General features: G+C 44.4%; 1 protein-coding gene across 2 annotated transcripts in view; it reads left to right on the forward strand.

Moving 5' to 3' along the window:
- Positions 1-280: 280 nt before the first annotated feature.
- LOC121534209 (AP-1 complex subunit sigma-2-like) overlaps positions 281-15,286 on the forward strand; it is an 83,696-nt gene continuing 68,690 nt past the window's right edge. For both annotated transcript variants that reach the window (XM_041840774.2, XM_041840773.1), the window contains exon 1: positions 281-380. The gene's annotated coding sequence lies outside the window, so the exon portion shown is untranslated. The remainder of the gene's footprint in view (positions 381-15,286) is intronic.

Below are 15,286 nucleotides of genomic sequence, written 5' to 3' on the forward strand. Positions count from 1 at the left end.
TGGGTCTTAGATATTGATTAGGAATTCTGTAAAGCTTTATCGATATATCTCAGATGTTATCCTTCAGACAACATTCGAGGATGACATTAGGAGCGATACTGTGATCGCCGCACACAACAACAGCCTTGGTTGAAGATATTTTCAACCTAGACAGCCAAACACCGCCATGATGTCAACCTGACCCAGAGTAGGCGGGAATAACGGAGTTTATTGACCAATGAAAAATCGTAAAAGTTCCCAGAGACCAATGGTAAATGTAGTTGTCGTTTGACAACTGCAGCAGTAGACGGGTGTTCATACATTCACTGTGAATACCAAACTAACAGACGTATTGAGCGTGTACATCATTCCCCCGTGAAGAATTTAACTAAAGGTGAAAGGTAAGTCGTCTCCGGCATTATTTAGTTTGACTTTTAATATACATATTTAGAAACTCTGCCTGTTTCTATCGTTGACATAACGTCCAAATATACTCTGTTATGTTGGCCAAGTTGCCAAGGTAGTTGGGTCGTTACTAGCTTCATAGCCACTAAGTCATAAACCCTGCCCATTTCTACAATTGATCTTCTTAAAATTGGATTTGAACCTAACAGTGACCACACTGCTAACCTTATGCCTAACCTTAAATTAAGACCAAAAAGCACATTTATGTAGCCAATTGTGACTTTGTGGCTGTGGAGTCTGACTTTATAGCTATGGAAGCTAGTGGAAAGCAGGTAGTGGTCAGTGGGGGAGAGACTATATATGACCAATGTCGCGCAGCCGGAGTGGGAACGAACATAAGCAAACCATGAAATCATTCCATTGCCTAAAATTATGAATAAGATACTAATGAGAGACCGATATAATCAATATAAATTGAGATGTACAAACTATGGCATAAGGGAAGAGTGGATAAGAGGCAAGTAATTTAGATTAAGACATTAATGAACGAGTACTCGATATAACTGTTTGTTCAGCACTTTTGAAATGCACAGCGACAGAATTCAGAACCTGGGCCGTTCTTACAGTGTTCTCCCTGTACACCAAGTCAGAACCATAGGATAAATAAAGGGGGCATATAAGCAGACAATGAAAGCTCTTACAATATTCAATGATTACATTTCTCTAAAACAGGTTATAGGCTACATGTGCACCACCAAGTCAGAACTGTAGGCTAAGTTATGAGGGGGAAAGGGACCAAATTATTAGGGTGAGGCACATGGGCTACTAACAGCTTACTACACAACATACACTTAGTATTACTTTCTTAGCTACAGTATACATATCTCCCTGGCATATTACATCATTTACAGTGCATTCGGAAAGTATTCAGACCCCTTGACAGTTTCCACATTTTGTTACGTTAAAGCCTTATTCTAAAATTGATTAAATAATTTTTTCCCTCATCAATCTACACAGAGTACCCCATAATGACAAAGCGAAAACAGGTTTTTAGAAATGTTTGCAAATGTATAAAAAACAGAAATACCTTATTTACATAAATGTTCAGACCCTTTGCTATGAGACTCGAAATTGAGCTCAGGTGCAATCTGTTTCCATTGAGCATCCTTGAGATGTTTCTACAACTTGATTGGAGTCCACCTGTGAAACAATTAAATTGATTGGACATGATTTGGAAAGGCACACACCTGTCTATATAAGGTCCCACAGTTGACAGTGCATGTCAGAGCAAAAACGAAGCCATGAGGTCGAAGGAATTGTCCGTAGAGCTCCGAGAAAGGATTGTGTCGAGGCACAGATCTGGGGAAGGGTACCAAAATATTTCTGCAGCATTGAAGGTCCCCAAGAACACAGTGGCCTCCATCATTCTTAAATGGAAGACGTTTGGAACCACCAAGACTCTTCCTAGAGCTGGCCGCCCGGCCAAACTGAGCAATCGGGGGAGAAGGGCCTTGGTCAGGGCGGTGACCAAGAACCCGATGGTCACTCTGACAGAACTCCAGAGTTCCTCTGTGGAAATGGGAGAACCTTCCAGAAGGACAACCATCTCTGCAGCACTCCACCAATCAGGCCTTTATGGTAGAGTGGCCAGACGGAAGCCACTCCTCAGTAAAAGGCACATGACAGCCCGCTCGGAGTTTGCCAAAAGGCACCTAAAGAACTCAGACCATGAGAAACAAGAATCTCTGGTCTGATGAAACCAAGATTGAACTCTTTGGCCTGAATGCCAAGCGTCACGTCTGGAGGAAACCTGGCACCATCCCTACGGTGAAGCATGGTGGTGGCAGCATCATGCTGTGGGGATGTTTTTCAGCGGCAGGGACTGGGAGACTAGTCAGGCTCGAGGGAAAGATGAACAGAGCAAAGTACAGAGAGATCCTTGATGAAAACCTGCTCCAAGGTGCTCAGGACCTCAGACTGAGGCGAAGGTTCACCTTCCAACAGGACAACGACCCTAAGCACACAGCCAAGACAACAGCGCTTGAGAGGATCTGCAGAGAAGAATGGGAGAAACTCCCCAAATACAGGTGTGCCAAGCTTGTAGCGTCATACCCAAGAAGACTCGAGGCTGTAATCGCTGCCAAAGGTGCTTCAACAAAGTACTGAGTAAAGGGAGGTTAGGGTGTAGGGGCAGATTAATGTCATCTAGTCTTCAGGAGGTTAGGGTGTAGGAGCAGATTAATGTCATCTAGTCTTCAGGAGGTTAGGGTGTAGGAGCAGATTAATGTCATCTAGTCTTCAGGAGGTTAGGGTGTAGGAGCAGATTAATGTCATCTAGTCTTCAGGAGGTTAGGGTGTAGGATCAGATTAATGTCATCTAGTCTTCAGGAGGTTAGGGTGTAGGAGCAGATTAATGTCATCTAGTCTTCAGGAGGTTAGGGTGTAGGAGCAGATTAATGTCATCTAGTCTTCAGGAGGTTAGGGTGTAGGAGCAGATTAATGTCATCTAGTCTTCAGGAGGTTAGGGTGTAGGAGCAGATTAATGTCATCTAGTCTTCAGGAGGTTAGGGGTGTAGGAGCAGATTAATGTCATCTAGTCTTCAGGAGGTTAGGGTGTAGGAGCAGATTAATGTCATCTAGTCTTCAGGAGGTTAGGGTGTAGGGGCAGATTAATGTCATCTAGTCTTCAGGAGGTTAGGGTGTAGGAGCAGATTAATGTCATCTAGTCTTCAGGAGGTTAGGGTGTAGGAGCAGATTAATGTCATCTAGTCTTCAGGAGGTTAGGGTGTAGGAGCAGATTAATGTCATCTAGTCTTCAGGAGGTTAGGGTGTAGGATCAGATTAATGTCATCTAGTCTTCAGGAGGTTAGGGTGTAGGAGCAGATTAATGTCATCTAGTCTTCAGGAGGTTAGGGTGTAGGAGCAGATTAATGTCATCTAGTCTTCAGGAGGTTAGGGTGTAGGAGCAGATTAATGTCATCTAGTCTTCAGGAGGTTAGGGGTGTAGGAGCAGATTAATGTCATCTAGTCTTCAGGAGGTTAGGGTGTAGGAGCAGATTAATGTCATCTAGTCTTCAGGAGGTTAGGGTGTAGGGGCAGATTAATGTCATCTAGTCTTCAGGAGGTTAGGGTGTAGGGGCAGATTAATGTCATCTAGTCTTCAGGAGGTTAGGGTGTAGGAGCAGATTAATGTCATCTAGTCTTCAGGAGGTTAGGGGTGTAGGAGCAGATTAATGTCATCTAGTCTTCAGGAGGTTAGGGTGTAGGAGCAGATTAATGTCATCTAGTCTTCAGGAGGTTAGGGTGTAGGAGCAGATTAATGTCATCTAGTCTTCAGGAGGTTAGGGTGTAGGAGCAGATTAATGTAATCTAGTCTTCAGGAGGTTAGGGTGTAGGAGCAGATTAATGTAATCTAGTCTTCAGGAGGTTAGGGTGTAGGAGCAGATTAATGTAATCTAGTCTTCAGGAGGTTAGGGTGTAGGAGCAGATTAATGTAATCTAGTCTTCAGGAGGTTAGGGTGTAGGGGCAGATTAATGTAATCTAGTCTTCAGGAGGTTAGGGTGTAGGGGCAGATTAATGTCATCTAGTCTTCAGGAGGTTAGGGTGTAGGAGCAGATTAATGTCATCTAGTCTTCAGGAGGTTAGGGTGTAGGGCAGATTAATGTAATCTAGTCTTCAGGAGGTTAGGGTGTAGGAGCAGATTAATGTCATCTAGTCTTCAGGAGGTTAGGGTGTAGGGGCAGATTAATGTCATCTAGTCTTCAGGAGGTTAGGGTGTAGGGGCAGATTAATGTCATCTAGTCTTCAGGAGGTTAGGGTGTAGGGGCAGATTAATGTCATCTAGTCTTCAGGAGGTTAGGGTGTAGGGGCAGATTAATGTAATCTAGTCTTCAGGAGGTTTGGGTGTAGGAGCAGATTAATGTCATCTAGTCTTCAGGAGGTTAGGGTGTAGGAGCAGATTAATGTCATCTAGTCTTCAGGAGGTTAGGGTGTAGGAGCAGATTAATGTCATCTAGTCTTCAGGAGGTTAGGGTGTAGGAGCAGATTAATGTCATCTAGTCTTCAGGAGGTTAGGGTGTAGGAGCAGATTAATGTCATCTAGTCTTCAGGAGGTTAGGGTGTAGGAGCAGATTAATGTAATCTAGTCTTCAGGAGGTTAGGGGTGTAGGAGCAGATTAATGTCATCTAGTCTTCAGGAGGTTAGGGTGTAGGAGCAGATTAATGTAATCTAGTCTTCAGGAGGTTAGGGTGTAGGAGCAGATTAATGTCATCTAGTCTTCAGGAGGTTAGGGGTGTAGGAGCAGATTAATGTCATCTAGTCTTCAGGAGGTTAGGGTGTAGGGGCAGATTAATGTCATCTAGTCTTCAGGAGGTTAGGGTGTAGGGGCAGATTAATGTCATCTAGTCTTCAGGAGGTTAGGGTGTAGGAGCAGATTAATGTAATCTAGTCTTCAGGAGGTTAGGGTGTAGGAGCAGATTAATGTAATCTAGTCTTCAGGAGGTTAGGGTGTAGGGGCAGATTAATGTCATCTAGTCTTCAGGAGGTTAGGGTTTAGGGGCAGATTAATGTCATCTAGTCTTCAGGAGGTTAGGGTGTAGGGGCAGATTAATGTCATCTAGTCTTCAGGAGGTTAGGGTGTAGGGGCAGATTAATGTAATCTAGTCTTCAGGAGGTTAGGGTGTAGGAGCAGATTAATGTCATCTAGTCTTCAGGAGGTTAGGGTGTAGGAGCAGATTAATGTCATCTAGTCTTCAGGAGGTTAGGGTGTAGGAGCAGATTAATGTCATCTAGTCTTCAGGAGGTTAGGGTGTAGGAGCAGATTAATGTCATCTAGTCTTCAGGAGGTTAGGGTGTAGGAGCAGATTAATGTAATCTAGTCTTCAGGAGGTTAGGGTGTAGGGGCAGATTAATGTCATCTAGTCTTCAGGAGGTTAGGGTGTAGGGGCAGATTAATGTCATCTAGCTCTTCAGGAGGTTAGGGTGTAGGGGCAGATTAATGTAATCTAGTCTTCAGGAGGTTAGGGTGTAGGGGCAGATTAATGTAATCTAGTCTTCAGGAGGTTAGGGTGTAGGAGCAGATTAATGTCATCTAGTCTTCAGGAGGTTAGGGTGTAGGAGCAGATTAATGTCATCTAGTCTTCAGGAGGTTAGGGTGTAGGGAGCAGATTAATGTCATCTAGTCTTCAGGAGGTTAGGGTGTAGGAGCAGATTAATGTAATCTAGTCTTCAGGAGGTTAGGGTGTAGGAGCAGATTAATGTAATCTAGTCTTCAGGAGGTTAGGGTGTAGGAGCAGATTAATGTAATCTAGTCTTCAGGAGGTTAGGGTGTAGGGGCAGATTAATGTCATCTAGTCTTCAGGAGGTTAGGGTGTAGGGGCAGATTCATGTCATCTAGCTCTTCAGGAGGTTAGGGTGTAGGAGCAGATTAATGTAATCTAGTCTTCAGGAGGTTAGGGTGTAGGGGCAGATTAATGTAATCTAGTCTTCAGGAGGTTAGGGTGTAGGGAGCAGATTAATGTAATCTAGTCTTCAGGAGGTTAGGGTGTAGGGGCAGATTAATGTCATCTAGTCTTCAGGAGGTTAGGGTGTAGGAGCAGATTAATGTCATCTAGTCTTCAGGAGGTTAGGGTGTAGGGGCAGATTAATGTCATCTAGTCTTCAGGAGGTTAGGGTGTAGGGGCAGATTAATGTCATCTAGTCTTCAGGAGGTTAGGGTGTAGGAGCAGATTAATGTCATCTAGTCTTCAGGAGGTTAGGGTGTAGGAGCAGATTAATGTCATCTAGTCTTCAGGAGGTTAGGGGTGTAGGGGCAGATTAATGTCATCTAGTCTTCAGGAGGTTAGGGTGTAGGAGCAGATTAATGTCATCTAGTCTTCAGGAGGTTAGGGTGTAGGAGCAGATTAATGTCATCTAGTCTTCAGGAGGTTAGGGTGTAGGGGCAGATTAATGTCATCTAGTCTTCAGGAGGTTAGGGGTGTAGGAGCAGATTAATGTCATCTAGTCTTCAGGAGGTTAGGGTGTAGGGGCAGATTAATGTCATCTAGTCTTCAGGAGGTTAGGGTGTAGGAGCAGATTAATGTAATCTAGTCTTCAGGAGGTTAGGGTGTAGGAGCAGATTAATGTAATCTAGTCTTCAGGAGGTTAGGGTGTAGGGGCAGATTAATGTCATCTAGTCTTCAGGAGGTTAGGGTGTAGGAGCAGATTAATGTCATCTAGTCTTCAGGAGGTTAGGGTGTAGGGGCAGATTAATGTCATCTAGTCTTCAGGAGGTTAGGGTGTAGGGGCAGATTAATGTAATCTAGTCTTCAGGAGGTTAGGGTGTAGGAGCAGATTAATGTCATCTAGTCTTCAGGAGGTTAGGGTGTAGGAGCAGATTAATGTCATCTAGTCTTCAGGAGGTTAGGGTGTAGGGGCAGATTAATGTCATCTAGTCTTCAGGAGGTTAGGGTGTAGGAGCAGATTAATGTAATCTAGTCTTCAGGAGGTTAGGGTGTAGGGGCAGATTAATGTCATCTAGTCTTCAGGAGGTTAGGGTGTAGGGGCAGATTAATGTCATCTAGTCTTCAGGAGGTTAGGGTGTAGGAGCAGATTAATGTCATCTAGTCTTCAGGAGGTTAGGGGTGTAGGGGCAGATTAATGTCATCTAGTCTTCAGGAGGTTAGGGTGTAGGAGCAGATTAATGTAATCTAGTCTTCAGGAGGTTAGGGTGTAGGGAGCAGATTAATGTCATCTAGTCTTCAGGAGGTTAGGGTGTAGGAGCAGATTCATGTAATCTAGTCTTCAGGAGGTTAGGGTGTAGGAGCAGATTAATGTAATCTAGTCTTCAGGAGGTTAGGGGTGTAGGAGCAGATTAATGTAATCTAGTCTTCAGGAGGTTAGGGTGTAGGGAGCAGATTAATGTAATCTAGTCTTCAGGAGGTTAGGGTGTAGGAGCAGATTAATGTCATCTAGTCTTCAGGAGGTTAGGGTGTAGGGGCAGATTAATGTCATCTAGTCTTCAGGAGGTTAGGGTGTAGGAGCAGATTAATGTCATCTAGTCTTCAGGAGGTTAGGGGTGTAGGAGCAGATTAATGTCATCTAGTCTTCAGGAGGTTAGGGGTGTAGGAGCAGATTAATGTCATCTAGTCTTCAGGAGGTTAGGGTGTAGGAGCAGATTAATGTCATCTAGTCTTCAGGAGGTTAGGGTGTAGGAGCAGATTAATGTAATCTAGTCTTCAGGAGGTTAGGGTGTAGGAGCAGATTAATGTCATCTAGTCTTCAGGAGGTTAGGGTGTAGGAGCAGATTAATGTAATCTAGTCTTCAGGAGGTTAGGGTGTAGGAGCAGATTAATGTCATCTAGTCTTCAGGAGGTTAGGGTGTAGGAGCAGATTAATGTAATCTAGTCTTCAGGAGGTTAGGGTGTAGGGGCAGATTAATGTCATCTAGTCTTCAGGAGGTTAGGGTGTAGGGGCAGATTAATGTCATCTAGTCTTCAGGAGGTTAGGGTGTAGGAGCAGATTAATGTCATCTAGTCTTCAGGAGGTTAGGGGTGTAGGAGCAGAATAATGTCATCTAGTCTTCAGGAGGTTAGGGGTGTAGGAGCAGATTAATGTCATCTAGTCTTCAGGAGGTTAGGGTGTAGGAGCAGATTAATGTCATCTAGTCTTCAGGAGGTTAGGGTGTAGGAGCAGATTAATGTCATCTAGTCTTCAGGAGGTTAGGGTGTAGGAGCAGATTAATGTAATCTAGTCTTCAGGAGGTTAGGGTGTAGGAGCAGATTAATGTCATCTAGTCTTCAGGAGGTTAGGGTGTAGGGGCAGATTAATGTCATCTAGTCTTCAGGAGGTTAGGGTGTAGGAGCAGATTAATGTCATCTAGTCTTCAGGAGGTTAGGGTGTAGGAGCAGATTAATGTCATCTAGTCTTCAGGAGGTTAGGGTGTAGGGGCAGATTAATGTCATCTAGTCTTCAGGAGGTTAGGGGTGTAGGAGCAGATTAATGTAATCTAGTCTTCAGGAGGTTAGGGTGTAGGGGCAGATTAATGTCATCTAGTCTTCAGGAGGTTAGGGTGTAGGGGCAGATTAATGTCATCTAGTCTTCAGGAGGTTAGGGTGTAGGAGCAGATTAATGTCATCTAGTCTTCAGGAGGTTAGGGGTGTAGGAGCAGATTAATGTAATCTAGTCTTCAGGAGGTTAGGGTGTAGGAGCAGATTAATGTCATCTAGTCTTCAGGAGGTTAGGGTGTAGGAGCAGATTAATGTCATCTAGTCTTCAGGAGGTTAGGGGTGTAGGAGCAGATTAATGTAATCTAGTCTTCAGGAGGTTAGGGTGTAGGGGCAGATTAATGTCATCTAGTCTTCAGGAGGTTAGGGGTGTAGGGGCAGATTAATGTCATCTAGTCTTCAGGAGGTTAGGGTGTAGGAGCAGATTAATGTCATCTAGTCTTCAGGAGGTTAGGGTGTAGGAGCAGAATAATGTCATCTAGTCTTCAGGAGGTTAGGGTGTAGGAGCAGATTAATGTAATCTAGTCTTCAGGAGGTTAGGGTGTAGGGGCAGATTAATGTCATCTAGTCTTCAGGAGGTTAGGGGTGTAGGGGCAGATTAATGTAATCTAGTCTTCAGGAGGTTAGGGTGTAGGAGCAGATTAATGTCATCTAGTCTTTAGGAGGTTAGGGTGTAGGAGCAGATTAATGTCATCTAGTCTTCAGGAGGTTAGGGTGTAGGGGCAGATTAATGTCATCTAGTCTTCAGGAGGTTAGGGTGTAGGGGCAGATTAATGTAATCTAGTCTTCAGGAGGTTAGGGTGTAGGGCAGATTAATGTCATCTAGTCTTCAGGAGGTTAGGGTGTAGGAGCAGATTAATGTAATCTAGTCTTCAGGAGGTTAGGGTGTAGGGGCAGATTAATGTCATCTAGTCTTCAGGAGGTTAGGGTGTAGGGGCAGATTAATGTCATCTAGTCTTCAGGAGGTTAGGGTGTAGGAGCAGATTAATGTCATCTAGTCTTCAGGAGGTTAGGGTGTAGGAGCAGATTAATGTCATCTAGTCTTCAGGAGGTTAGGGTGTAGGGGCAGATTAATGTCATCTAGTCTTCAGGAGGTTAGGGTGTAGGAGCAGATTAATGTCATCTAGTCTTCAGGAGGTTAGGGTGTAGGGGCAGATTAATGTCATCTAGTCTTCAGGAGGTTAGGGTGTAGGAGCAGATTAATGTCATCTAGTCTTCAGGAGGTTAGGGTGTAGGAGCAGATTAATGTCATCTAGTCTTCAGGAGGTTAGGGTGTAGGAGCAGATTAATGTCATCTAGTCTTCAGGAGGTTAGGGTGTAGGAGCAGATTAATGTAATCTAGTCTTCAGGAGGTTAGGGGTGTAGGAGCAGATTAATGTAATCTAGTCTTCAGGAGGTTAGGGGTGTAGGAGCAGATTAATGTCATCTAGTCTTCAGGAGGTTAGGGTGTAGGGGCAGATTAATGTCATCTAGTCTTCAGGAGGTTAGGGGTGTAGGGGCAGATTAATGTCATCTAGTCTTCAGGAGGTTAGGGTGTAGGGGCAGATTAATGTCATCTAGTCTTCAGGAGGTTAGGGTGTAGGGGCAGATTAATGTAATCTAGTCTTCAGGAGGTTAGGGTGTAGGGGCAGATTAATGTAATCTAGTCTTCAGGAGGTTAGGGTGTGGGGCAGATTAATGTCATCTAGTCTTCAGGAGGTTAGGGTGTAGGGGCAGATTAATGTCATCTAGTCTTCAGGAGGTTAGGGTGTAGGAGCAGATTAATGTCATCTAGTCTTCAGGAGGTTAGGGTGTAGGAGCAGATTAATGTCATCTAGTCTTCAGGAGGTTAGGGTGTAGGGGCAGATTAATGTCATCTAGTCTTCAGGAGGTTAGGGTGTAGGGGCAGATTAATGTCATCTAGTCTTCAGGAGGTTAGGGTGTAGGAGCAGATTAATGTCATCTAGTCTTCAGGAGGTTAGGGTGTAGGAGCAGATTAATGTCATCTAGTCTTCAGGAGGTTAGGGTGTAGGGGCAGATTAATGTCATCTAGTCTTCAGGAGGTTAGGGTGTAGGGGCAGATTAATGTCATCTAGTCTTCAGGAGGTTAGGGTGTAGGAGCAGATTAATGTCATCTAGTCTTCAGGAGGTTAGGGTGTAGGAGCAGATTAATGTCATCTAGTCTTCAGGAGGTTAGGGTGTAGGGGCAGATTAATGTCATCTAGTCTTCAGGAGGTTAGGGTGTAGGAGCAGATTAATGTCATCTAGTCTTCAGGAGGTTAGGGGTGTAGGGAGCAGATTAATGTCATCTAGTCTTCAGGAGGTTAGGGTGTAGGAGCAGATTAATGTAATCTAGTCTTCAGGAGGTTAGGGTGTAGGAGCAGATTAATGTCATCTAGTCTTCAGGAGGTTAGGGTGTAGGAGCAGATTAATGTCATCTAGTCTTCAGGAGGTTAGGGTGTAGGAGCAGATTAATGTAATCTAGTCTTCAGGAGGTTAGGGTGTAGGAGCAGATTAATGTCATCTAGTCTTCAGGAGGTTAGGGTGTAGGGGCAGATTAATGTCATCTAGTCTTCAGGAGGTTAGGGTGTAGGAGCAGATTAATGTCATCTAGTCTTCAGGAGGTTAGGGTGTAGGAGCAGATTAATGTCATCTAGTCTTCAGGAGGTTAGGGTGTAGGGGCAGATTAATGTCATCTAGTCTTCAGGAGGTTAGGGTGTAGGAGCAGATTAATGTAATCTAGTCTTCAGGAGGTTAGGGTGTAGGGGCAGATTAATGTCATCTAGTCTTCAGGAGGTTAGGGGTGTAGGGGCAGATTAATGTCATCTAGTCTTCAGGAGGTTAGGGGTGTAGGAGCAGATTAATGTCATCTAGTCTTCAGGAGGTTAGGGTGTAGGAGCAGATTAATGTAATCTAGTCTTCAGGAGGTTAGGGTGTAGGAGCAGATTAATGTCATATAGTCTTCAGGAGGTTAGGGTGTAGGAGCAGATTAATGTAATCTAGTCTTCAGGAGGTTAGGGTGTAGGGGCAGATTAATGTCATCTAGTCTTCAGGAGGTTAGGGTGTAGGAGCAGATTAATGTCATCTAGTCTTCAGGAGGTTAGGGTGTAGGAGCAGATTAATGTAATCTAGTCTTCAGGAGGTTAGGGTGTAGGAGCAGATTAATGTAATCTAGTCTTCAGGAGGTTAGGGTGTAGGAGCAGATTAATGTCATCTAGTCTTCAGGAGGTTAGGGGTGTAGGGGCAGATTAATGTCATCTAGTCTTCAGGAGGTTAGGGGTGTAGGAGCAGATTAATGTCATCTAGTCTTCAGGAGGTTAGGGGTGTAGGAGCAGATTAATGTAATCTAGTCTTCAGGATGTTAGGGTGTAGGGGCAGATTAATGTCATCTAGTCTTCAGGAGGTTAGGGGTGTAGGGAGCAGATTAATGTCATCTAGTCTTCAGGAGGTTAGGGTGTAGGAGCAGATTAATGTCATCTAGTCTTCAGGAGGTTAGGTGTAGGAGCAGATTAATGTAATCTAGTCTTCAGGAGGTTAGGGTGTAGGAGCAGATTAATGTCATCTAGTCTTCAGGAGGTTAGGGTGTAGGGGCAGATTAATGTCATCTAGTCTTCAGGAGGTTAGGGTGTAGGAGCAGATTAATGTCATCTAGTCTTCAGGAGGTTAGGGTGTAGGGGCAGATTAATGTCATCTAGTCTTCAGGAGGTTAGGGTGTAGGAGCAGATTAATGTAATCTAGTCTTCAGGAGGTTAGGGTGTAGGGCAGATTAATGTCATCTAGTCTTCAGGAGGTTAGGGTGTAGGGGCAGATTAATGTCATCTAGTCTTCAGGAGGTTAGGGTGTAGGAGCAGATTAATGTCATCTAGTCTTCAGGAGGTTAGGGTGTAGGAGCAGATTAATGTCATCTAGTCTTCAGGAGGTTAGGGTGTAGGGCAGATTAATGTCATCTAGTCTTCAGGAGGTTAGGGTGTAGGAGCAGATTAATGTAATCTAGTCTTCAGGAGGTTAGGGTGTAGGGGCAGATTAATGTCATCTAGTCTTCAGGAGGTTAGGGGTGTAGGGGCAGATTAATGTCATCTAGTCTTCAGGAGGTTAGGGGTGTAGGAGCAGATTAATGTAATCTAGTCTTCAGGAGGTTAGGGGTGTAGGAGCAGATTAATGTCATCTAGTCTTCAGGAGGTTAGGGTGTAGGAGCAGATTAATGTCATCTAGTCTTCAGGAGGTTAGGGTGTAGGGGCAGATTAATGTCATCTAGTCTTCAGGAGGTTAGGGTGTAGGAGCAGATTAATGTCATCTAGTCTTCAGGAGGTTAGGGTGTAGGAGCAGATTAATGTCATCTAGTCTTCAGGAGGTTAGGGTGTAGGAGCAGATTAATGTCATCTAGTCTTCAGGAGGTTAGGGTGTAGGGGCAGATTAATGTCATCTAGTCTTCAGGAGGTTAGGGGTGTAGGGGCAGATTAATGTCATCTAGTCTTCAGGAGGTTAGGGTGTAGGGAGCAGATTAATGTCATCTAGTCTTCAGGAGGTTAGGGTGTAGGAGCAGATTGATGTCATCTAGTCTTCAGGAGGTTAGGGTGTAGGAGCAGATTAATGTCATCTAGTCTTCAGGAGGTTAGGGTGTAGGGAGCAGATTAATGTCATCTAGTCTTCAGGAGGTTAGGGGTGTAGGAGCAGATTAATGTAATCTAGTCTTCAGGAGGTTAGGGTGTAGGAGCAGATTAATGTCATCTAGTCTTCAGGAGGTTAGGGTGTAGGGGCAGATTAATGTCATCTAGTCTTCAGGAGGTTAGGGTGTAGGGAGCAGATTAATGTAATCTAGTCTTCAGGAGGTTAGGGGTGTAGGAGCAGATTAATGTCATCTAGTCTTCAGGAGGTTAGGGTGTAGGGGCAGATTAATGTCATCTAGTCTTCAGGAGGTTAGGGGTGTAGGAGCAGATTAATGTAATCTAGTCTTCAGGAGGTTAGGGGTGTAGGGGCAGATTAATGTCATCTAGTCTTCAGGAGGTTAGGGTGTAGGGGCAGATTAATGTCATCTAGTCTTCAGGAGGTTAGGGTGTAGGAGCAGATTAATGTAATCTAGTCTTCAGGAGGTTAGGGTGTAGGAGCAGATTAATGTCATCTAGTCTTCAGGAGGTTAGGGTGTGGAGCAGATTAATGTAATCTAGTCTTCAGGAGGTTAGGGTGTAGGAGCAGATTAATGTCATCTAGTCTTCAGGAGGTTAGGGTGTAGGAGCAGATTAATGTCATCTAGTCTTCAGGAGGTTAGGGGTGTAGGGGCAGATTAATGTAATCTAGTCTTCAGGAGGTTAGGGTGTAGGAGCAGATTAATGTCATCTAGTCTTCAGGAGGTTAGGGTGTAGGAGCAGATTAATGTCATCTAGTCTTCAGGAGGTTAGGGTGTAGGGAGCAGATTAATGTAATCTAGTCTTCAGGAGGTTAGGGTGTAGGGAGCAGATTAATGTCATCTAGTCTTCAGGAGGTTAGGGGTGTAGGAGCAGATTAATGTCATCTAGTCTTCAGGAGGTTAGGGTATAGGAGCAGATTAATGTAATCTAGTCTTCAGGAGGTTAGGGTGTAGGAGCAGATTAATGTCATCTAGTCTTCAGGAGGTTAGGGTGTAGGGGCAGATTAATGTCATCTAGTCTTCAGGAGGTTAGGGGTGTAGGAGCAGATTAATGTCATCTAGTCTTCAGGAGGTTAGGGTGTAGGAGCAGATTAATGTCATCTAGTCTTCAGGAGGTTAGGGTGTAGGAGCAGATTAATGTAATCTAGTCTTCAGGAGGTTAGGGTGTAGGAGCAGATTAATGTCATCTAGTCTTCAGGAGGTTAGGGTGTAGGGGCAGATTAATGTCATCTAGTCTTCAGGAGGTTAGGGTGTAGGAGCAGATTAATGTAATCTAGTCTTCAGGAGGTTAGGGTGTAGGGGCAGATTAATGTCATCTAGTCTTCAGGAGGTTAGGGTGTAGGGGCAGATTAATGTCATCTAGTCTTCAGGAGGTTAGGGTGTAGGAGCAGATTAATGTCATCTAGTCTTCAGGAGGTTAGGGTGTAGGAGCAGATTAATGTAATCTAGTCTTCAGGAGGTTAGGGTGTAGGAGCAGATTAATGTCATCTAGTCTTCAGGAGGTTAGGGTGTAGGAGCAGATTAATGTAATCTAGTCTTCAGGAGGTTAGGGGTGTAGGGGCAGATTAATGTCATCTAGTCTTCAGGAGGTTAGGGGTGTAGGAGCAGATTAATGTCATCTAGTCTTCAGGAGGTTAGGGTGTAGGAGCAGATTAATGTCATCTAGTCTTCAGGAGGTTAGGGTGTAGGGAGCAGATTAATGTCATCTAGTCTTCAGGAGGTTAGGGTGTAGGAGCAGATTAATGTCATCTAGTCTTCAGGAGGTTAGGGTGTAGGGGCAGATTAATGTCATCTAGTCTTCAGGAGGTTAGGGTGTAGGAGCAGATTAATGTCATCTAGTCTTCAGGAGGTTAGGGTGTAGGAGCAGATTAATGTCATCTAGTCTTCAGGAGGTTAGGGGTGTAGGAGCAGATTAATGTCATCTAGTCTTCAGGAGGTTAGGGTGTAGGAGCAGATTAATGTCATCTAGTCTTCAGGAGGTTAGGGTGTAGGAGCAGATTAATGTCATCTAGTCTTCAGGAGGTTAGGGTGTAGGAGCAGATTAATGTAATCTAGTCTTCAGGAGGTTAGGGGTGTAGGGAGCAGATTAATGTCATCTAGTCTTCAGGAGGTTAGGGTGTAGGGGCAGATTAATGTCATCTAGTCTTCAGGAGGTTAGGGTGTAGGAGCAGATTAATGTCATCTAGTCTTCAGGAGGTAAGGGTGTAGGGGCAGATTAATGTCATCTAGTCTTCAGGAGGTTAGGGTGTAGGAGCAGATTAATGTCATCTAGTCTTCAGGAGGTTAGGGTGTAGGAGCAGATTAATGTCATCTAG

The sequence above is a fragment of the Coregonus clupeaformis genome, unplaced genomic scaffold (genome assembly GCF_020615455.1).
Source record: "Coregonus clupeaformis isolate EN_2021a unplaced genomic scaffold, ASM2061545v1 scaf0092, whole genome shotgun sequence".
Classification (NCBI taxonomy): domain Eukaryota; kingdom Metazoa; phylum Chordata; class Actinopteri; order Salmoniformes; family Salmonidae; genus Coregonus; species Coregonus clupeaformis.